We start from the raw sequence: 26,416 nt of genomic DNA on the forward strand, positions 1-26,416 counted from the left end.
TGTCTCTCGTTGCTCACCTATCTTCTACTTCTCCCTTTTTTCTCCCTCTACCACTCTTTCTCCTTACCCCTCGCTGGTCACATGTGTCCAGCTTTACTTTCTTTCTTCCTTGGCTGTCGCCAAGCACGGACACGGACTATTCTTCGTTCCTCTTCATTCCAGTTCGTTGCTTCACAGCGTTCAATATACACATATTTTCCCACGTCTGACTGTATAACCTTTTCTGTTTATTCTACTGTTTCGTTTTCCTGTCTTGTTTTCTGCCCGCCACTACATTCCTGCATGGTACAAATTTAATTTGTGATCCGTGGGAAGAGCCATTTTAACGATGCGTCCTGCCCTAACTCTTCGAAACGCCAGTGTTAAAATGGTGGCAGCTGATGAAGGAAATGTTCTCTATGTGGCCTGTGTGTTTTCTGTACTTTGCTTATAATTTTGTCTACGTTTTGTTTGCAATGTCCTGTACCCAGATATGCATCTATGTATACAGATAGATGTATATACATACATGTACGTATATATGCATATACTCATTTATCATATATATATATATATATATATATATATATATATATATATATATATATATATATATATATATATATATATATATATTATTTAGTTTAGAAGAGTTCCAACACTGTCTGTTTTTTATGTTTTATTTATATTCCTGCAGAACCAATGTGGGGTATAGAATATGGAATATACAATATATGATATAATATACAATATATGATATAAAATAAAATAAAAATGGATGGCGCCATGAAATAAAGTATTGAATGTAGATGAAATATTGAGTGTTCAATATAAAGGATCAAATATATAAATATATAAATATAAATATATAAAGGCGACTCGAGTTTCAGGGCTATTTCCCTTCGTCATGGCCGGTATGACAGACTTTAACAGACTTTGACAGTCTGTTAAAGTCTGTCATACCGGCCATGACGAAGGGAAATAGCCCTGAAACTCGAGTCGCCTTTATATATTTATATTTATATATTTATATATTTGATCCTTTATATTGAACACTCAATATTTCATCTACATTCAATACTTTATTTCATGGTGCCATCCATTTTTATGTTATTTTATTTTATATCATATATTGTATATTATATCATATATTGTATATTCCATATTCTATACCCCACATTGGTTCTGCGGAAATATAAATAAAACATAAAAAACAGACAGTGTTGGAACTCTTTTAAACTAAATAATATATTCCTCTATATACAATCATACAGAAAAAACCCACGCTTTTTGTATTTATTTTTACTCGCATATATATATATATATATATATATATATATATATATATATATATATATATGTGTGTGTAAGCAAAGTAGCTACTTAAAAATCTCAAGAGATTAAAATAGTAACTATACTGCGATAAATGTTTATTGGCAGCTCGTTATTGGTGCAAACTGGACCTGGTGTATATTGTAAGCAGGGGAGCGAACACTTACCATCTTCTAGCAGACGACGAGATCACCAGACAGAATGGTTTCGGGCTATCGCTAGAGATAGCAAGAATTCGCTCCAGCTCGCAGTATATAGAAAACTAAGCGACAGTCAGTCACTATCTCCCAACAAGCAAAGTAGTACGAAAATCTCAATATGAGATGAAAATAATACCTATATTGAAACGTAATGTTTATCGCAGTGATATCTATCTATCTATCTATCTATCTATCTATCTATCTATCTATCTATCTATCTATCTATCTATCTATCTGTATATATATATATATATATATATATATATATATATATATATATATATATATATATATGTACATGTATATATAAATATATATACAGGGGTGAATTCACAAGAAAAACAAAAGACGAAGACAGGTGGTGTACACAACAAACATGTATGTATGTATGTATGTATGTATAAATATATACGAGAAGAAAATGGATGTAAATAACAAGAAGAAACTCGTCGTTTTCGCTGGTATGTCTTTAATTTAATTAACAAAGAATAAGGTAGCATTTACGATCGTTTCAATTTACGAGTTTTAGTAAGTATCTTTAGAATGCGAAAAATAAATTGATATATTGGTAATGGCATTAGAGTCAAAATTTGTTAGTCTTACATTATATTATGTTCTTAAGTTGATTATTCCGCTGGAGAGTGGATTTCATTGCTGTAGATTGGTTAGTTTATGGTTCTGTTGAGCAATTAGGGCGGGGTGTATATTATTTTGGTGTGGAATCCCGAGTTTCGCTAAGCACATTTTTTGCGCATATGTGTATTAAACTGATTTTAATCAGCGGCGAGTTTTTGCCACCGGCGGTGTAAGTGAAGGGCGATAATTCTAACTTAGGGTGAAAAGGGAGCTAACTCAAACCGGATTATTTACATTAGGGAGGGTGGTTTAAAATTATATTATGTCTAAAGTTTAGGAAGTTCATAGTGATAAAAGGGGCCCTATGTAGGTGCAAAGTAAATTCTTATAGAAAGTGGAGGGCAAGTGGGGTTGGGGGTGACTGTTTTCGTCTAAGTATTTAAGGTGATTTCCAGCTAATTAGACTTATATAGATGAATATGGTGTGGGACTTGCAAAGGGTCCTACTATTTTACTGTTACTTTGAAAAGATACAGTGGTCTACATGAAGACAAACATGGTTGTTCTCAAATTTCCTGTCGCGGAGGAGTTGTCTCGCCGTTAGGATAGCTAGGCGTTCTGATAAACAAAGATCACAGCGTCTATTGGCGGTGTTGTACGAGGTTGTTTTTACGAGTATACGCCAGTTTAATCTATAGTCTATTTTTTATCTTTAAGTTCCCAAATATATCTACTGAGCGCTGTTGAGTTAGCCTTACTCCTATTTCTGAAGCTAGATTGGTGTGCGTTATATCTAAGAATCATTTGGTTCTTAGTGGCGCTTATGTATGATTTTATCTGACTATTTGTGTGCACTTTACATTGGTAAACCACGTTATTTGTCTTGCATCTATTTGAGAAATGGCACTGCAGCCACATAAATTATTAGGTATATCAGTGTTTGTGTTATGTTGTGGGGGCCTACAATGTTCAGGTCTATATCTAAGTTAGCAGGAGGCGCTACGTTAGTGGTATGCTTAGTTCTATTAGTTGGTTGGTTATTATTTTTATTGTTCACAATCTTTCTAATTTCATAGAATTTTTTAGTTTTTTAAATTATTTATTGAGGCTATGATTGTAGCTAAGTTAGTGGTCAGGCTGTGGATTACTCTAATTTTATTCCTAAATAATTCTGCGCAGATATTTATCTATGATTTTCATTAATGAACGAACTAAGTTTGATTTGAAGTGCATGGTGTAGAGGATTACGAGCCAGATATTATATATTATCTCTATTTTGTTTATTTTTTGAATTGTTTTTTTTTAGTATGGAGCTACCCTCCTTGTTTGTGAGTCGTCTGAAGTTATGATTATGGATATCTTGCTTATTTCCATAGTTAGGTTTCACTTTCCTGTTACTTTTGTCTATTCTATTGGTGTTGTTTGCGTAGGGTTTATGTGGACTATATGGGCTGGTTTCCTGGTTATTAACAGGGTTCATATTAGTTCTTTGGGGTGCTTTAGTTTTATTCATACCGCATGGTTCGGTGGTTAGAGCGTAAATATAGGTCTATATTATTATTTTTGTAGCTAATGTTATTTATGGGCTTATTTGTGTACTTGGTGTTATTAGTTGTGTTAATACTGTTAATCTTATTGATTATCACTTTATCGGTATTAGTGTTGTGTTTATTTTTGATGTCATTGGTGGTTTGTGTATGGGCCTTGGCGTTGTTCATATTGGGGTTTACACATACTGTTTTTATTGTTGGTGTAGTTTGTGGTGATGTATGGTGTGTGGTTGGTGTTAATGGTATTAGTGAGTGGGTTTCTTTTATTTGGACTACTTGTATTCACCTCAACTGTTTATCATTTTTCATATAAATGCATATGTATTTGTGTGTGTGTGTGTGTGTGTGTGTGTGTGTATGTGTGATGTGTGTGTGTGTGTATGTAAATGTGTATATGTATGTGTCTTTCTGTTTGTCCTTCATCCCACCGCTTGACAACCAGAGCCGCTGTGCGTACGTCCTTGGGTCGTAAGTTCAGGGGCTGATTTTTTCGACTTAGACCGAACCCCAACATGGCCGCAGTCCAATGACTGAAACAGGTAAACTATATATGGTACACTGTATCAGTAAGTGCTTATGCAAGATAGTAAAATATGGAAGTGGGATTCATGAAGGAAGTTAGGAGCAAGATAATAAACAAATGATTCATATACTAGAATTTATATGTTTACTTCATCTCAATGTAGATTTTGACACTGTAGTACTCTTTTAACAGTATACTTTATCTGGTGTCTAGAAGAAACATTTATATAGTTTATATTTCTCTTGATGTACTGGTAACGCAAAGGGGAATTATATCGATCTCTACAGTTACACATACAATAAAGTGTCTTAGGTAGTGGAGAATTATTGGTTTGAAAATCTAACGGAGGCCTCAAAAGACATTTTAAGATCCACAAAGATCAGAACTTACCTGCAGTTCATGGTGGTCCAAATCGGATGTGCAATCTATGTGGGTGTCTATTCGAAATATTGTCTTGTTTAAAAAGCCACATCAGCTTGAAGTTGGTAGGCTTCCACACCTTTACTATTTTGTCATAGCAATAGGTCACAATGTGGCACTTGGAGAAAAAACGGACACAATGTATGTGACCCTCTTCAGTAATTGTGTAGCTGCAAACACCAAGGGTATTCCAAATTTAATAGATTTATCTCGGAGTCGGATACAATTGTCACTTGAAAAGGAAACATTCAAAACATCTTTAACCTGGCCAACAATAGACTGGCTAAAGTTCTAGAGTCGCAAGGTTTTGTCCTAAGAACTTCATGGAGCAAAATTCCATTTCAGGACATAACCACAAAATAAGCCGAGGAAAAGGTATAAAGATTGTGTGAAGGAAAATCTGAAGAAACTAGATATGAACAAAAGTGATTGGGAAATTTATGTTGTAGATCGGAACAAGAAGAGAGGTGCTGTTAGGACTGGTTGCAGTGCCTGGGAGGAAATGATGATTCAACGCTCTGAGCTTAAAAGGGTCTGTCGCAAAGGAACAATTGAAACTAAAATACAGAGTGAATATTAGATATATATAATATGTGATCGTGTTTTTTTTTGCTAAAAGCAGGATACGTGAATCATATGAAGTCACATGAAAATCGAAATGCCTAGGTAAGTAATCTTGACACACACCACCTCTTATGACTTGTGTCATAGGTCACAAAACGTGTACGACAATATCTGGACTTAAAAGAAATATGCTAGTTCACAAAAGCATCCTTCAGAATCAGATTCCAAAGGGCAATGATATAGAAGAAACTTGAATAATATGTTATTTGTGTTTTAAACCCCGTCAGTCAGCAGCTAGTCTTAAAAGTCATCTGAGGGTTCAATAACAGAGACTGTGTGATGAGGTGTGGTGTGTGTGTGTTGATGGGACGGTTATCAACTGTCAACATGAACCAATCATCAACATCATCATATATGTATATGTATATATGTATGTTTATATATATATATATATATATATATATATATATATATATATATATATATATATATATATATATATTTTATTTATTTAAAATGCAGAGATGCCTATAATAGGACATCTACTCGCTAGAAATAGTAGCAAAAGACTACATACCACAAAAATTAGGGATAATTTCGAAAGGAAATGAAAAATAAAAACTTTTACCAATCTATATTCTGTACCATGGTTTCAAGTCAATTTTAGTAAGATAAAGACTATATATCTTACAAGGTCGGACTATCGTCAGCAGAAATGACCAGACAACATATGAAGCACGAGTCAATAAGCAGCATGGTTCGTGTTCCTATGTCTAATTTTTCAAAATATACCGCGTATTTGCGGTTTACCTAATCGGCAGCAAATACAAAAATGCCGAAATTCCTTCAGAAAAATCATCCAAAAAGAATTTTATCATTAATAAATTATAGGGTAGCAAAAAAAAAAAAAATTTTTTTTAGAAATTTTATTTACCACCAGTGGTCTAGCGAGAGTAAAAAAACAGTCAATAGACTATGTATTATTCATTTAAAATGCAGAGATGCCTTTATCTTACTAAAATTGACTTGAAACCATGGTACAGAATATAGATTGGTAAAAGTTTTTATTTTTCATTTCCTTTCGAAATTATCCCTAATTTTTGTGGTATGTAGTCTTTTGCTGCTATTTCTAGCGAGTAGATGTCCTATTATAGGCATCTCTGCATTTTAAATGAATAATACATAGTCTATTGACTGTTTTTTTACTCTCGCTAGACCACTGGTGGTAAATAAAAGTTCTAAAACAATTTTTTTTTTGTTTTTGCTACCCTATAATTTATTAATAATGATAAAATTCTTTTTGGATGATTTTTCTGAAGGAATTTCGGCATTTTTGTATTTGCTGCCGATTAGGTAAACCGCAAATACGCGGTATATTTTGAAAAATTAGACATAGGAACACGAACCATGCTGCTTATTGACTCGTGCTTCATATGTTGTCTGGTCATTTCTGCTGACGATAGTCCGACCTTGTAAGATATATAATCTTTATCTTACTAAAATTGACTTGAAACCATGGTACAGAATATAGATTGGTAAAAGTTTTTATTTTTCATTTCCTTTCGAAATTATCCCTAATTTTTGTGGTATGTAGTCTTTTGCTGCTATTTCTAGCGAGTAGATGTCCTATTATAGGCATCTCTGCATTTTAAATGAATAATACATAGTCTATTGACTGCTTTTTTACTCTCGCTAGACCACTGGTGGTAAATAAAATTTCTAAAAAAATTTTTTTGCTACCCTATAATTTATTAATATATATATATATATATATATATATATATATATATATATGTGTGTGTGTGTGTGTGTGTACATTTACATACATGCAGTTCTTCACATTTCCTTCTCTTTGCTCTTATTATACATATGCATACATACATGCTCTCTCTTATATATATATAGGCGCGCGCGCGTGTGTGTGTGTATGCCTGTGTGAAAATGTGTATACATGTATACACACACACACACACACATATATATATAGAGAGAGAATGAGATATTAGATAGATAGACAAATAAATAGATAGAAAGACAGACAGACATACATACGGATAGATGGATAGATAGATAGATAGATAGATAGATAGATAGATAATTATACACATGCACACACAGATATACATATATAAAGAGAAGGGGTATATATATATGTATATGTATAATATGATAGAAAGAGAAGTGAATGTGAAGAATTCCGCAAAGCAGAAATGTTATAAATACTAACATTTTCTAAAGGTTTAATCAAGATGGTTTCTAATTTGCTAATCAAAGTCAATACAGCGGCAAAATTGGTTATTGGTTGGCGCCTTTTCAGATGCTGGAGGTGTCTAGAGAAGCAAACATTAACACGCTACTCTATACGGGGCAGTTTTGCACTGAATTTAATATGTAGCCAAGGTAGAAACTTTTATCTGCAATATTTAATTTCAGCCGTTTGGAAATTGGCTCTCTCTTGCCAATGTTTAGTAAATTTTAAAAAATGAGCTTTACTTTCGGGCTGTTTCGACACGCAACCATTTTTTGCACAAGCAGAACTCAGCGTACAGAGTAGAGAATAATCAGCTAGGTGAAGGTCAGTGGTTCGTATCAGCACTAGTTTTTGTTTGTCGTCGAAATACATAAACATCAATGACTCAAACTGTAATGATGCATGTCATGATAGTATCAACTAATTGTAAAGATGTACTTTAGGATAGGACCAACTAACTGTGAATATGTGTATCATGGTTGCTAAAAGACGTGGCAAAGTTTCGAATGTTTATTTGTTTACAATTATGCATTCAACTTCGCATTTAACTGAAGATTGAAGAAACATGCTTACAATCAAACTGACTGGCTCTGCGACTAAGTCTTCAGTGTTGTCATTACGATCTTATGAATTATAGCAATGGCTATCGTAGTTATAGGACAACAAAGAAATCAGCTGAATATTTACAGATAGCATGGCTTTATCGTGGGCAGCTAAATCTCTCGACAATGAACAAGACAGAAGTGATTGAGTGTGCATTACTCTATGCAATATCGGCATAAATTATTCACATCATACTTGCAAAGTACGAACTTCGCTTATGTCTGAACTTACCAATACATTAGCTACGTCATTTACACGACGTTAGTAACTATCAATAACGCTGCCAATACTACGATAAGTAAATAGACAATTCTATAATGTTGCAAACAACTGACATCAATGTTGCTAATGAAATATAATTAACTTCTGCCATCCAACATATTACTTTGTTTACTTCTAAGCAAAAGGCCAACTCTTATTGCGTAAGGCCGATCGAATAGATAAATATATTGCTGTTACTTACGCCATGAATCTTGGTTGAAAGAAAACCAAACTGTTTCACATGTGATTCGAACACTTATTGCAGAATTTGTGGCAGCGCAAGTAAACCCTTGAGGGGTTCTGTGATACAGTGTATCACCATTTCTATTAACTCGTTGTCTTTGACCAAAACAGTTTTGGACGTGCAGAAGAGCAGCAGCTGTCACGCTTTCATACTTGGACCCAGTTCACTTTGTCCAACTATATTGTGGCCACAACTACAATCTAAGTGGAGGTCGCTACACAGTCACTCGACTTTCTAAAAATAACAACCGAATCACCTTCAAGTCACACTGTATCGTCTAAGTAAAGAAGGATACTTTAGATAATGTAATCCCTGATATACAAAAACACATGATGATCATGGCTCGAGCGTCTTTGATCATAGGTCAGCTCAATAACGAGTAGCCAGAAACAAAACAACAATAACAATCACTCAACATCAGAAAGTGCAGTATAGTTGCTAATTAGACTGACGTATGGTATATTTGAAGCTATTCAATTTGTGGATCGCACCTTGTGGTTTGGCCTATTATCTGTGCTTTCCGGGTGTGCTTTATTAGGGAGGATCTGAGACTTCACCGTAACACTAATCACTGTTATTTGTAGCTATAATATCGATTTCCCCCTGTCTAAGAACAATATCAATTTTTACAGAAGACGAAATATTAGCGAGTTAACCAAACTCAATACACTACTGGAAGTTATTTTATTGATTCTAGAAGGATGAAAAGCAAAACTGACCCCAGCGGGATTTCAATTTGACATATGGATGGACAATAAAATAATTTTTGTGAAACATTCAGTAAAACTACATACAATTTCAGTCGACTTGCCATCCTTACTTGACAGAAACAGCTAAGTGTTTTAAAGTATTTAGTTGCATCTCTTTGAAACCAAAGATCAAATCTAGATGGCGTCGACAGTTTCTGCATTATAAACCTCCAGGGACGATAGAATGAGTAGCAGTATTACAATAGCATCGATTTAATAAAATTTCCACTGCTCCTGTGAATATTTGACTTTACTCCAATGTAAGAATTCTATGTCGATTCTATCGACTTTAGGCCAACTAAAAATGAACGACGGCCTATCGCTTCGCCAATTGAAATCAATAACTTGGCTAAGGACACCTATATTTCATTAGTGACTTTGAAAAGAATCATATGAATCAGTACAACAATAATACCTACTCAATATTAGAAACTGAGGCGAGCATCGTGGTGCAATGAGTAGACTATGGCCCAGAGAAATTAACAGCATTTTTCAGTCATATACACACAATCATACAAATATACACACAGATATATGTACATGTGTGTATGTACATATCACATAACACGCACAAGTGTTTATATATGTATAAATATGCATATATATATATATATATATATATATAATATAGGACAATCAGTTAGTTACCATAATAATACTCAGAGTTTCAGATACCGGGGCTAAAAGACATCCTAATCAGTTATTAAGACAAAACGCTATGAAAAAAAAACCTTAAATAAAGGGTAATTACTGTAATAGGCGTGAAAAAGTAATTAAAAGCAAGAGATAGAAGATACAAAAATACGACGTAAAGATAGAAATCTTCGTTCATAAAATCTACATACGTACACATGTGTATATACATACATACACGTACACGAGTGCTCACATATGTGTATATGTATATACATACTCACATACACAGACATGTATACATATATATATATACACATATATATACATGCACACACATACACATGCATACACGCATACACGCACATGCACACGTACATGTACTCATGCACGCATATTATTATGCTCATATACAATAATGCGTGCATGGGTACATATACGTGTATATGTGCGTGTATGCATGTGCATGTGTATGCATGTATATATATGTATATATTTGGTGGTTGTCTACTCTTTACACAGAGTTTGACCACCTCCTGCACCTACACCTTAGCCCTTTCATGGCGTCTGATGTGGCTTTTTAAACCAGACAATGTTTTGAAAAAACACCCACACAGATTGCACCTCTGATTTGTACTACCCATACCTGCAGGTAAGTTCTGCTCATTGTGGATCCTAACATAGATATATATGTATATATGTATGTGTACGTGAGTATGTACATATATACACATGTGTGTATGTGTGTTCGTGTGTATGTATATATACATGTGCACGTAAGTAGATTTTATGAACGAAGATTTCTATCTTTACGTGGTTGTATTTTTATATCTTATATCTCTTTTATTCACTTTTTCCACGCCTATTAGAATAGCTTCCCTTTATTCAACGGTTTTTTTTTCATAGCGTTTTGTTTTAATAACTGATGAGGATGTCCTTTGGCCCCGGCATCTGAAACTGAGTACGATTATGACAGCTAAATGATTGTCCTATTTATAGATAACTTCCTCTATTTACATAATATCGAGGTCTTATTCATTCTTAGGTTGTCATATTATTATGATTAACACACACACACACACACACACACACACACACACACATATATATATATATATATATATACATTCATGTATATATATTCAGAGTGTCCCCACTCATATATACACACACTTTGACAGCTGATAACTAGATCTTCTTCAATCCTCTAGAGAAGGGTGCGTTCGGAGTATGTAACCTCAGTCTACAAGTCCTTTGCGCATTCATGCGTTAGGTGTTTTGGAATGTTTTAATAATAATTTGTATTTCTGAGAACACGATGTTTGATATCAGTATCAAATGACAGCATCTTGATTTGTTGGATTATGTAACAGTATGGTGCAAATCGTTCTGATGTTCTATCGAAAGGTTTATTTTATAAATATTTCAACAAACCTATGATTTATGTCGACAAAATAACTGGTCTGAAAGGGTTTTTAGAATAGAATTGCTATGGGACATCTAATATTTTATTTTTCTTGAAATACAAAAATTACATCCATCATTTCTGATTTTAGTATTGTAGGTGTACTGTTATATTCCGAGCGATTTTTCTAGTATTGGTCCGTTTTAAAACCAAATGTGCTTCCATAATTTTGCTAAAAGATATTTCTACGTGTAATTTTGTTGATTATATCTTAACTTCGAAGATGTTTCGGTCAACTGATGTCAGCTTTAGAAATTCAATTATTAGCTGTAAATACTTTCGTAAAATAAGCTACATAAACGAATTAATATGCAATTTAAAGGGCTAGAACAATGCTCGAACGGAAAGGATTTGATGTGTATAGCTGCTTCACATTTCGTGTATTAAAAATTGTTAATTTATAGCAATATCATGTGTACAACAAATCTTAATTCAACTTATTTATAATGAAAATCTTATAACCTCAATTTTTCGGAAGCTGTTTATGTAGTAAATAAAAAAATTCTTAGTTTAACTGGTATTTATATGAAATTAATTGGAATATTAAACGAAATAGTTTTCTGTTTTGTAGTTTACAGTGTATGAGAATGAATAACACGATCTATGTAAATGATGTTATCATCTAAGGCTAAGTTTTTAATGCCTCATTATATATTATAAGGGTCCTGCATTGTTAAAGATATATCACATGAAATATATAATATCCGTATACTAATATTTTTCGCTAAATTCTTATAATGACACATGGGTAATGTGAAGCATTATTAATGTATTGTTGCTTAGATACCGTAATAATTTTTTATGCTCTCAGATCAGCAACTATTATTTCAATTAATTTTTTTAGTTTCAGCTCTGATTTCAAAATCTTTTGGTGAATTTTTTTTAAAGCCATAAAATTTTGAATTCTTCCTGATTTGTCTCTGATTATAAAAGGATTAATTGGTGCATTCTCACAACGTGGAATATATATCCGTGTTATTGTGAAAAAAATTGAATCCTAATATTTTCACTTAGTTTAACTCTTTTGCAATTTAGAGTTACTTAGTTGAATTTGATTTGAGTAACAATTTAATTGAAATTATTACTTTCTGTCGACATTCAAACGAGGCAACATGCATTGTGTTATTAAACTTATGTGCAATTAATTACTTTACTTCGGATGAAGGTTACACTTTTAGAAGATAAAGAATGAGATTGTCTGTGAGTCATGCCACTGACCAAGTCTTGAAATAAATATACTAAGCCTTAACTAGAATTCGAACGTTACTAGCAGAATCATCTAATATTTTGCTATAGAACTCTCTCCACGCTGTATTATTGATTTCAAATTTCGTGGGAAAAGTAACTCTATTATAGCTGCTACTTATTTTATCGACACCGAAAGGATGAAAAGTAAAGTTGACCTTGGTCGAATCTGGACTCAGAGTGTGAAGCCGGACTAAATGCCGCTGAGAATTTTGTCCGGCATGCTAACGATCCTGCCAGCTCGCCGCCTTGCTACGCTATATTATTGAGAATGAAAAGTTAGCCGACCAAAATGCTTATTTGATTAGTCAAGGAGTTTTGAAGCGATACAAAGAGAATAACTGATTAGAAAGAAAGCTGGAGACGATGTTGCTGTTACTGGTTATGATGAGGTGGGTTATATGAAGAAACATTGGTAGTAGTGAAAGAACAGAAAGTATAAGAAGAATGGAAGATGAAGAGAATGGGTGAAAATAAAAGATAAAAGTGAAGAAGAAGAAGAAGAAGAAGAAGAAGAAGAAGAAGAAGAAGAAGAAGAAGAAGAAGAAGAAGAAGAAGAAGAAGAAGAAACAAAATTGGTTCGTTTAAATATCGGAGGAAAAAGGAAAGATGGATGTTTTGAGACAATTTGTCTTGTGAACAACGGACCGCGTGTGTCTGAGTCCGGTCAATAATGTTAACCATTGATCCGTTAGATTTCCAAAGCAATTCTGAATATTGACGGCAGACATAAGAGGAGAAACACTGCTCTGGCTGTGAGAATAGTATTCAATCGTTTGTCTGCCTTAGAACATTCTAGGTTTTATTGATAGGGAAGTTTTATTTAGCACACTGAAGGAGAGATAAATTAATTTCAAGAAATTTCCATTCCTCCAATGCAGAAACTGCAGTTCTTTGCTGTTATTTTCTTTCCTCCCAATAATTCTTTCTCTCCTTGTATTTTTCTTTCCTTTTTTATACTTACATTTTTGATAGAATCGGATGTGTCGAATAGAGGTTTGCTGACTGAATATCAAACCTAGAGACTACGCGAGGACTTAGTTTTGATAAAATGATTTCTATTTTCATTTGAAAATGTGGTATACAATAATAAAAACGATAATAAAACCAAGAGATTAGTGAGATTAAAGATTTAAACCAGTTTAATACACAGTCGCAATAAATTACAGTGGCATTGCAGTGCTTAATATATATTTTCAATCTTTGGTGGTCTTTAAGACGTGGAAATAACAAGAAATTATGAACTGTCAGTATACCTTTATAATTAATAATTCGTATATATTATGAGTATGGTAAGTAAAAAGTTAAATTCATCGAATGGTACGGTTTCAATTAAATTCAAACTTAGTTTGATGCAAGTTTACTTCGTTTGACTCATTAACACATTTTAAAAAGGCATAAGAGTCTGTTGTTGCCACTTGTTGCACATCTCTTAATATTCAGTTTTCTAAAATATTCATTGCAGGCTAATATGCTAATATATGTTAATGATGTTACGCATTCTGTTACCCCCGTTGCTCAACGTTTTATGCGGAGTTGCAAGAAAGAAACATTAGTGCAGAATAATTTTACCACTCCAAGATTAATAAAATGAGAATAATATAATGGGATTGATTCCATCGGCTCTACTGTTCTCCTACAAATGTGTTGCGTTGTGTTTATATAAGAAATCGATATTAGAATACGCTAAGGCGGTGAGCTAGCAGAATCGTTCGCACATCGGACCAAATGCTTAGCAGCATTATATCCGTTTTTACGTTCTGAGTTTAAATTCCACTGAAGCCGACTTTGTCTTTCATCCTTTCATGGGTCAATAAAATGAGTACCAGTTGAGCACTAGGGTCGATGTAATTAACAAGTCCTTTCTCTCAAAAATGTTGGCCTCGTGCCAAAATTTGTAACCAGTATTAGAACACACGTTATAATACTTGTAATAACAGAAAGAGTAGTAAGCAGGATTACTTTCAAGTCAGCATTTAGCTCAGATCTTCATGTACTGATTTCAAATCTACCGGCAAAAACTTTATCTCTTATCTGCCGTGTCTTTAAGCTGGAACACAGAAAGTGTGATGACATTCAATTGACAATTCCTTTTTCTCTTTTTACACATTTCTGTACATAAGTAAGAAATCACACTATTTATGGATATTAATCATAAACGTGATAGCACGGTAGTGCTATCTCGTTCATGCATGGTTGATAAGTGTTAGCAATACACATCGATATTCGTAATATTAATGGCAATCATAATAGCAATGACAAATGTTCAAATAGTAAACTCTACGTTCTATGTTCCACAAGAAATGGTCGAATCAATAAAATACCATATAAAGGCGTAATAAAACTCTAGTAAACAAGAGGATTATAGGAGGAATTTCAACTATGTTTCGTGGTCTGCTACCACAACAGCTCCTTTATAGGATCCAGTTAGCTCAAGACATTATCAGGAGGAACCACGTCCGGTTTCGGCCCCTACTCCTCTACCGTTTTGACGTGGCGGGGGCCATCCCCTTTCGGAGGTGTCTTCAGCTCTGGTGTTGGGTGCATGTCTTCTTTCACTGTTTGTGACTGTTCTAATTCAACTGTGGGATGTCCCTCGCTATGGTTATTTTCCAGGAAGTTCTGGCCACACGTCTTACGGTTCATCAACCCGCGTTGTTGAATTACTTTTTTCATTGATATTTTGTAAACATGCAGCTTTGTGAAGAAGTGTTTTCCATCTGAGAGGTTCGAAATACTATAAAAACACTCATTTAGACGTATTGTTAAATACATTCTAGCATCATTAAGGAAGATTCATTCTATGCTGACGCTGTTCCCCACCTATTAAATTGAGTTCATTCGCGACTCACAGTTTAAGCATTTAAATTCCGATTTCCGTAATTAAGCATTTTCGATCTGTTTCTGCCCTTCTCTTTTCGGAAGTTGTCATCTTTATTGTGTACCAATACTCTGTTTGAACTGTTATCAGCAGCAATTCTGCGTACAATTCTGTGTGTGCAATTCTGTGTGCAATTCTGTGTTCTTTCATCTAGAACCAGATGAATCTCCTAAAAGTGGAATAACATCACCTTTTACAACCCAAACAATATCGGAGGAACAGAGTGTTGATACAATAAAGGATAAATATTCCTTGCATAAGACTGATAGAGAAAGTCAATTGTTTTTCACCTTTCGCGATCAGAGAAATTTATAAATTCGTCATCAGATTATTAAACACGTGACGTTTAAAGAGATATTAGTCATATGAGTGACGGGAAGGATTTATAATTCTGAGACAAAATGGGAACATGTCATACTGTTCTTTGAAGATATACCTACGTACTACCTTAATTCCATGATATTTCGCAATCTAAATATGTATTAGTAGTTGTTTCTCTTGTATAATTTCTGCCATTTAATTCCTATGTCAATTTTCATAAGGACGAGTCAATTTTCATAAAGGATACCAAGAATCGCAGTTTTGATTACTTACGAAGATGATAGAGAATAAGATTTACACTCACGTAGTTTTCAACAGATCAGACTTGAAGCTTTAAGGAGTTCGCTGCAGACAGTGTTAGCACAGTAAATTCATTGTTTAATAAATGGTCTGTGTGCGTGTATATATGTATGTATGTATGTATGTATGTATGCATGTATTATGTGTGTGTATGGCTGTGTGTGTATGTATGCATGAGTGTGTATGTATGTGTGTATATGTGTGTATATACTATATATATTATATTTTTATATGCATTTATATTAGATATATGTGTATATATGTATTATATTATATATGTGTGTATACATATATGTGTGTGTGTGGAGTGAAAGAGATAGATAGACAGAGAAAGGGGGAGAGAGAGGGAGAGAGAGGGAGGGAGAAAGAGAGGGAGTGTGAGTAATTCCTCGTTGTTTCCCATTGTTTATTCCAGTACAACTGTAGTCTAGTGGAAGGTTATAAAGGTTATCTAGTCCAGTTTATGTATATCATATGCTACATTGCCCTGTGTTGCCATGTTTAAGACAGAAGTGCCATCATTTAAAAATTATCGTTGTTATTTAGTTTATGCTTTTTGTAGATGGAGCATCTATGTAGAAACTTACTCGTTGTTTCAAACAGCACTATATGTTATTTGCACATGGTGAAACGATATTGTTAGTATCTCAGAATAAATGTCCGTAGAAGTTTGCGCTGAAGATCTGCTGAAAATAATTTATCTCACTAGAAGTATTTCATTTTATTTCTAGATTAGACATTTTCATTTATCTCTTTCAGTTGACAGAAACTATCATATTTTTAATTGATATATGGTGTGATTTTATTACATTTAATGTATTTAATCCAATGGCTCTCCTTCGCGTCCGAAGTTGCGGCCGCGTCCGGCTGCGTCCGGCTGCTGCCCCCTCGCGGGACGGTCACGGCGTGGTTGTGGAGCGGCGGCGGTGACCTGATCGATACGCCCCGCGCGAGCCCGGCGGCGGCACGCCGTCGCGTCCGAGCCAGTCGGTTGGCGAACGCAGCGCTTCTTAGTGGGACGGGCGGCAGAAAGCCGCACGAGGCGGAGCGATAACAGGTCTGTGATGCCCTTAGATGTCCGGGGCCGCACACGTGCTATACTGGAGGTAACAGCGGGCGCATCTCCCCCGGCCCGAGAAGATCGGGAAACCTCTGAACCACGTCCCGAGATAGGGATCGGGGCCTGGAACCAACCCCGTGAACGAGGAATTGCCGGTAAGCGAGGGTCATCAGCCCGCGTCGATCACGTCACTGCCTTTTGTACACACCGCCCGTCGTTACTACCGATCGAACGGTCAGGTGAGGTCTTCGGATGTGGCCGACGAATCCGCTTACGCGCAGCGGCGTTCCACGCTGTCGTCGGCACGTTCTCTGATGGCCCGGAGAAGACGACCGAACTCGATCGCTTAGAGGAAGTAAAAGTTGTAATTATGACTTGCATTTCAATAAAACTATGGTTATTGAATAGTTAATTCCAATGTTTGTAATTCAAAAGCGTAGAAAAGAAGAATTTTCTTTGGCGGTAGACTGAATATATTTCGTATCCTACGGTATCATTTGCATTAAAGTTTTGTCGGGCATTATAATTTTACTTAACTTTCAAGATCCCAAGCAGTTAAGAAATTCTTCCCGCTTTGGACAGTAAAGTGGAAGTATCGTTTGAGCATTAGATTAAATATCTTGTGGTATTCCAATTTCTTGGATGACGAGTTCAAATGACACCATGTCAGCTTTGCCTTTCATCCTTCTGGTGTCAATAAATAAATTCCAGTTTAGGTGGACGGTATGCTGCGAATTATTTGTTCTAGTGCCTTCCATTTCGGGTTCAGTTCCTGTTGTAGTCTACTTGTGTAGCAGAATTAATCGTCACCCGGTTTAACACTATCATCCGGTCCACTCTTTTACCATCATAAGAGCCAGATCTCCAGTTTGATGATCAGTTCGTATTTTTCTCTCACCGATCCTGAAGATTCTGTAAAGGCTGATACCTTCCCTCATGACAAAAGCATACAATCCTGATTAAATATGGAAATATCTGATCTCATTCGTGCAAGCTAACGAAATATTTATTAATTTTACGAGCGTCCGTTCTATGGAATCCAAAAAATCCAATTTCTGATTGAAGCTAATCGCTACACTTGTTAAAGATACCTGTTGTGTTGAGTCAATGTAAGCAATTATCGAAAGCTCAGCACTGTGTTTCGATATTGAACTTTCATTACGTTCGTTTTACACTCACGTAGTTTTCAACAGATCAGACTTGAAGCTTTAAGGAGTTCGCTGCAGACAGTGTTAGCACAGTAAATTCATTGTTTAATAAATGGTCTGTGTGCGTGTATATATGTATGTATGCATGTATTATGTGTGTGTATGGGTGTGTGTGTGTATGTATGCATGAGTGTGTATGTATGTGTGTATATGTGTGTATATGTGTGTATATACTATATATATAATATTTTTATATGCATTTATATTAGATATATGTGTATATATGTATTATATTATATATGTGTGTATACATATATGTGTGTGTGTGGAGTGAAAGAGATAGATAGACAGAGAAAGGGGGAGAGAGAGGGAGAGAGAGGGAGGGAGAAAGAGAAGGAGTGTGAGTAATTCCTCGTTACCAAAGATATACTGCATAAAGTTGAAGTTTTAGCGGTGGATCTATACCAAACGGATGGTTATGGAATTCACTTTGTGAACTAAGAGTCTTCTAGGCCTTCTTCTCCAGCGTTTGCCATTGAGCGTTCCTTCTAGTAATAGTCTTTGTATGCCTTGTCTCTTACTCTATTACCAAAGCATCTTTTTTTTTAATAGTTGAGATCAATGAACTTTTTGTATTTGCCGATTGTAGTACTCCATTCGTTTTATGTTTTGTCAAGATATTCTTAATCTTCTACATCTCCACATTTCAAAAGCTATTTTGTCTCATAGAATTTTCATCAATGTCTATGTTTCTGCACTATATAATAGTGTGGACTATACATAACATTTACACAGCACTTTTTCTTGTTGCTGTATGTATATTCTTAAACTTTTAAAGCTTTTGACATGTTTCAAATATTTTCCTGGAAATTTTTATTTTCCATCAAATTTCAGTTTCACATTTACCATTTTTAGATTTCATAAAGCCAAGACATGCCACGTTTCAAATTTGTTCTGTTGATGTTAGGAGGTGTTTGATTGTAGTATTTTACCACAGTTTTCGTCTTTTTTAGTGTTTATATTTATTCTATATGAAGTACATGACTGTATTAATCAATTATTACGTTGGTTTTGATGTTATAACTAATTTGTACTCAATGGTAATAATGCAGTATCAACTATAATTGGTTGTTGTTAAGATTAAGTTCACCAATTGCAATTCCCAACGTTTTTTCAGTTCACCTTTACGAATTATTTTCTTCGGTGTATAGTTCAAAGAAATTGGAAGATGAAACACATCCTTGTCTCAGCCTTCTCTTTCTTTTGAAATCTGTGTTCTTACTTCTGCTGCTTGTTCCCAATACATTTTAGGTAAATGTGTAAGTCTTTTCTATTGATTCCAATTTCAGATAAGTCTTCTTTCATTTTCTTCACCCTATCGAAAACTTTGGTGCAGACTATAATGCATTTGTAGATATGATATACATCTTTCACAGATGGTTCTAAGGTTGAGTATTTCCTCTCTTGCTCCCATATCAAGTCTAAACCCACTTTGTAATGTATTCCTCTCTGTATTCTTTTAGTAATTCGTTGTAGAACCTTAAAGATGAGCCTTGTTAATTTTCCTTTAAGCTTATTCTTCTATGTTCTGTGCAATGTTGGGGCTTTGGCTTTTGTCTTTTGAAAGGGGACCAAAGCTAGGTACATGTACAATATTATATATGACATTGCACAGCTTTGTTAATATGTCTATGTTGTGGCTATCTAGGGCTTTTAGATTCTCAGCTGATATTTCACCTGTCCAGTTGATTTACCATTCATCATTGATTTTCTTTTCTACTTCTTTTAGAATGGTATTTCTGGTTGTGACTTCAAATTCAGGCATTGATGGTCTGTCATCATTATAAAGTTCTGAGATATATTTTCCCCCATCTGACTACTTTTTGTTTCTCAACAAACAAGATATTTGCAGTATTATCATTGAAGCATCGACTTCATCTTTTTATATTTTTACTGTTGGTTATTTGTTTTAATTTATCACACGTGTGCTGTTCTTCAAAATCTTATATTTCTTCTCATTGTTCATCTTTCAGCATTCTGGGTTGATATCTCTGTTTAGTTTGTCGTATTTTTTATGAGTTTTGTTCTTCCAGTTCCAACGTTCGTCCATTTGTTATCCTTTTGTTATTGTTATGTCTTTCTAGTTTGGGAAGCATTTTTGTTGTTGCTGAAAGGATGAATTTTTAAAAAAATGCTTCATCATTTTGTGATGTTTCTATGATGCTGTTTTCATTGATAAGATTCTGTATAATATCTCTTGGTATAATTTGTCACGAGTATTTCTAAGATCAACTTTGTATTTCTGTCTGTCGTCTTACTTTTGGTGTAGGTTAAGGTTTAGTTTATGTTTCTGTTGTGTCGTTTTTATCTTGAGTTTGATTTTAAGTTTGATGATAATTGGATTATGCTCGTAGTTTACTTTTACTGTATAAATTTGCGCTATGGCTCTCTCTCAGCAGACTGGACTGGAGAACCAAATTAGTGTCGTCTAGTTTTACCAATCTTAAATCAGCATACCGTTCCAAATGATATGGGAAACATTCACTGAATTCATTCATTTGCTGTATATCGGTGCGTTCGCTGGCATTTTTGCTTGGATAACGTGTAAATATATTTCTATACGCACATAAAAAAACAATACAATGTATTAGTTAATTTTCCTGTTAGCGGTGAAGGTAATATCAGGGGATGTTACAACATTTTTGATAAGTGAACTTCTGGTCCGCTCTACTAATTGAACGCATGTAAATTTATTTAAAACATTTCTTTGAAGTCTCTGTCACCTTAAAAAAAAAATATTTAATTATACCCCGGATGAATGTTTTATACCGTAAAAGTTTGCTGAACACACAAAACACACACGCATGTACGCACGCACATACGCACACACACACACACACACACACACACACACACACACACACACACACACACACACACACACACACACTCACACATTTACGAGTGTGTAGACATACTAAAGAAAAAAGCACTCAATACATTTAGTATTATTGCTTAAAACAGTTTGATTCGGCTGTATACGATTTAAAGTTTCGTAGGGTTCATGCAGGAGTGGCTTTGTGGCAAGGCGCAGGAGTGGCTGTGTGGTAAGTAGCTTGCTTACCAACCACATGCTTCCGAGTTCAGTCCACTGCGTGGAACCTTGGGCAAATATTCTCTACTATAGCCTCGGGCCGATCAAAATCACGTGAGTGGATTTGGGAGACGGAAACTGAAAGAAACCCGGCGTATATATATGTATGTGTGTGTGTGTGTCTGTGTCTGTGTTTGTCCCGCCATCATCACTTGACAACCGATGCTGGTGTGTTTACGTCCCTGTAGCGGTTTGGCAAAAGTGACCGATAGAATAAGTACTAGGCTTACATAGAATAAATCCTGGGGTCGATGTGTTCGACTAAAGGCGGTGCTCCAGCATGGCCGCAGTCAAATGACTGCGACGAATAAAAGAATAAAAGAATACCCAACTCGTTCGGGCAGAGATTACTCGGTAATATGAATAATCTGTATGAAGCCTAGGAACATTGAAGGCGCATGAAGCAGAATGAAACACATACATACATACATACATACATACGACAGGGTTGGTACTGAAACGTTCCTGGCTTTTGGTAAAATAATATACAGGAAGATCAGTTAATTATGATTTTATTCAACACACTTATTGTAGTTTTTTGAAGCCTTGTAAAAGAACTCGGAAGGTTGGGCCTCTATCCATCTTTTCGCGTTACCCTTAAAACCAGGAACTTTATTCTTTTATTCTTTTGCCTGTTTCAGTCATTTGACTGCTGCCATGCTGGAGTACCACCTTTTAATCGAGTAAATCGACTCCAGAACATATTCTTTGTTAGCCTAGTACTTATTCTATCGGTCTCTTTCTGCCGAACAGCTAAGTTACGGGGACGTAAACATACCAACATCATATGTCAAGAGATTTTTTTTGGGGGGGGGGGGAGCAAACACAGACAGACAAAGATACACACACACACACACACACACATATATATACGACGGACTTCTTTCAGTTTCCGTCAACCAAATCCACTCACAAAGCTTTGGTGCCACGCAGTGGGACTGAACTCGGAAGCATGTGGTTGGTAGGCAAGCTACTTACCACACTGCCACTCCTGCGCCTGTAGTATATATATATATATATATATATATATATATATATATATATATATATATATATATATATATATATATATATATATATATATATATATATATATATATATATATATATATATATATATATATATATATATATATATATATATATATATATATATATATATATATATATATATATATATATATATATATATATATATATATATATATATATATATATATATATATATATATATATATATATATATATATATATATATATATATATATATATATATATATATATATATATATATATATATATATATATATATATATATATATATATATATATATATATATATATATATATATATATATATATATATATATATATATATATATATATATATATATATATATATATATATATATATATATATATATATATTTATTTATTTTTTATTTATTTATGTGTTTCAGCCAAGTGGCTGCAGTCATGCTGGTGCACCACCGTGATTTTCACGTTCCTCGCATGGCTCTTCTCCCCCACCTGACATGGTCCAATCAAGAGTTTTGATGGCACATCTGGTGTATGAGACAATTTGACATAGCTGCCCTAAACTGCGTCTCATTACGAGCCATTGGTTCGTCTGGTACCGTGGAGAGGAAAGTGTCAAGTTTTGTCTTGAAGACCTCCGTATCCATGTCTTGCATGTCTCTCAAATGTTTTGGCAGGGCATTGAAGAGCTGAGGTCCTCTGAAACCGAGGCTGCTGCAGTATCTCGTTCTTATGTGAGATGCAGTGGACGGTACCTTTGGCACCATGCAGTGTCGACCCGTGCGGGCGTTCCTGTAGTACTTGATGCCAAAGTTTGGCACCAGTCCTTCCAGTATTTTCCATATGTATATTATTACATATCTCTCCCGCCTGCGCTCCAGGGAGTAGAGACCTAGTGCCTTCAGTCGCTCCCTGTAGTTCATCTGTTGGACTGTGGCGATCTTTTTTGTATAGTGCCGCTGAATTGCCTCGAGTTCTGCTGTCCGCTTAACACTGTGTGGTGACCACAACTGAGAGCAATAGTCTAGGCGGCTCAGAACAAATGTCTTCCACAGAGTCAACATGACTTTTTGATCCCTTGTACGGAATGTCCTCAGTATCCACCCTGCCAGTTGTCTGCACTTTGCTGTCAACTTGACAATGTGCATGTGAAATGATGCATCACTACACATATTGATGCCCAGATCTCTTACTGTTTGTGGTTCTGGAATTGCAGTACCTCCAGGCCCTGTGTATGCCAGTTGGGAGGTGCTTGTGGTCTTGTAGCGCAGTACTTGAAATTTTTTTGCATTGAACTGCATATTATTTTGCTCTGCCCACTCATATATTGCATTTAGGTCATTCTGCAGGCTTACAATATCATCAGGATTCTTTATTGCCTGAGATATCTTTGTGTCATCAGCATAGCTAGTGACAGTGGCTCTCCGAGTGACCGTGGGCATGTCCAGAAGGGCCACTATGAACAGTAGTGGCCCCAGAACAGTTCCTTGTGGAACACCGCTCAATATTTGTGTTTCCCTAGATAGTTCTCCATTGGCTGCAACTGTCTGACTTCTACCATTCAGGAAGTCATGCAGCCACTCTCCTAATTTACTAGCTATGCCAAGGTTTCGCAGCTTGTGACATATCAAGCCATGATCAACTTTGTCAAAGGCTTTTGCAAAGTCGAGATATATCACATCAACATTTGAATGGTCAAGTAGCTGCTTCAGGACCCAGTCATAATGCTGCAAGAGCTGCGTGAGGCAGCTTCTACCTGGACGGAAACCATGCTGGGTCTCATTCAGCAAGTCATTTTCTTCTAGGAACGCAATCAATCTCCTTCTGACAATTCGTTCCATGACTTTGCTAATATGTGAAGTCAGAGAGATGGGCCTGTAGTTCCCAGCCTCTGCTCTGCTTCCACCTTTATGGATAGGACATATGGTGCCTTCCTTCAGCTTTTTGGGAAGTTTACCATTTGCAAGGAAACTCTGGAAGAGTATCCGGAGTGGTCCTGCTAGTTCTTGTTTACACGACTTTAAGAGGACAGCTGGGAAACCATCGGGGCCAGTTGCCGAATTTGAGCTCATTTCATTTATGGCAGCTATCACATCTTCCTCTTCAATGTCGATGTAGGTAATGGATGCAGTCTTTTTCTGCTGAGTGCTATTGTCAAAGAAATCAGCTGGGTTCTTTATCTGCATGTGACTCAGAGGAGAGGTGAAGACACTCTTGAATTGTGTACTGAGCACTTCACTTATCCATGTGGGATCTGCAGTCAGTGAGCCATTAGGCAGGAATAGGGGTCCTATCTTATACTGTACCGTAGCAGTCTCCTTTGCAAATCTATAGAAAGCCTTGGGGTTTGTTCTTATGCTTTCTACTGCTCTCTTCTCCTTCTCTGCTCTCTCCTTTTCATGGGAGAGTTTAATTTTGTTTTCTATTTCTAATAGTGTTAGTTTTAATTTAGCCCTTTTCCTATTTAACTGGTTTGAGACCTTTGTTCTGTGTCTCATAAGGATTTTCCTGTCTCTAGGAATTCTATTGGCATGTTTGCTGGTCTTTCTATATGGCACGTATTTGGTGCATATGTCTTGTATGGTTGACATGAAATGACTTAGTTTGCGGTCATTGTCTTGTATAGAAAGTCTGTCTTGCCAGTTTTGATTTTGAATCTCTCTGCGAATTGACTTCCAGTCCGCCCTGTGGAAATTCAGGTTGGATATTGCTTGAGTCATCCTGGTGGGGTGGGTGTCAGTGGGTTGTCTAGGACCATACATAGTTAATTCTATAATGTTATGATCTGAGAGAGACGTGGGCGTTATTTTCACATTATGGATTAGGCTCACATTGTTTGTGAAGCAGAGATCTAAAATATTGCTTCCCCTGGTTGGTTGGAGTATCACTTGTTCCATGAACAGCATGTTGGATAGTTCTAGCAATGATTTTGCCTGGCTTTGTTCATGCAGTGACATCCCAGAGAGGATGTGACCTTCAGGCCATTTAACATTTGGGAGGTTAAAGTCGCCTAGGAAAAGTATATTGATGTGTTGGTCCACATTTGTCAGGACCTCTTCTATGCGTCTGAGGCTGTCCTCAAATTTACCTTCCTGCTTTGTGGTATTTGGTGGACGGTATGTTGAGCATACAACTACATCAATTTGTTTTATGTGTACTATTAAAGTATCACATACAGAGTTTGAGTGTGATAGTAGTAGTAGGGGTGTGACATCTTCTCGGATGTACATTGCAACTCCCCCATGACTTCTATCCCTTCTGTCTGTTCGGAGTACGGCATACTCTGGTATATTTATCTCCGCATCTGCTATATTAGGTGTTAGATGCGTTTCGGTAAGCACCATGCATATTGCTTGATTGCATGTTACTAGGTCTTTCAAGTATAGGAACTTGTCTTTGCCGCCTGTTCGTAATAGGCCCCGGATATTCAGTAGGAATATGGGTGTGATATCTGTGCAGGGGTTCCTGGTGTTAGCGGTGGCCATCCCTGATCCATCATCTGTGGTGGTCTTGGACAATGGTCCGTGTGGCGTTGACTCTGTACCCTCTGCATCCACGTTAACTGTTGTACCATTTTCTGGGCCAAGCTTAAAAAAGCTTGCTGCTCAGCTACTGCAGTTCGTACAGCCTCTGCATATAGCCTTTTTTGGGGAGCAGAAGGAATATACGGACTTCTCTCTTTGTGAGTCCTGTTGGTATTCGGTGGATTATGTGTACGTAGATTTAAGCTTTCTGGTCTCCCTTTTCTGCGCTCCCGCTTATTTTGTTGTAAGTGGTTATCTACCTTGTTTAGCTGGTGGTGTTTGGGATGGGCAAATTTGCAGTTTTGTCCCTTTTCCCCGTGCCAGCAGGTACCATTTAGGTAGAATTTACAGATCTGTTTCTTTTTCTTTTTCTTTTTCTCTGTGTGACGTGTTTG

This window comes from Octopus bimaculoides, chromosome 11 (genome assembly GCF_046866305.1).
Source record: "Octopus bimaculoides isolate indiv1 chromosome 11, ASM4686630v1, whole genome shotgun sequence".
Lineage (NCBI taxonomy): Eukaryota > Metazoa > Mollusca > Cephalopoda > Octopoda > Octopodidae > Octopus > Octopus bimaculoides.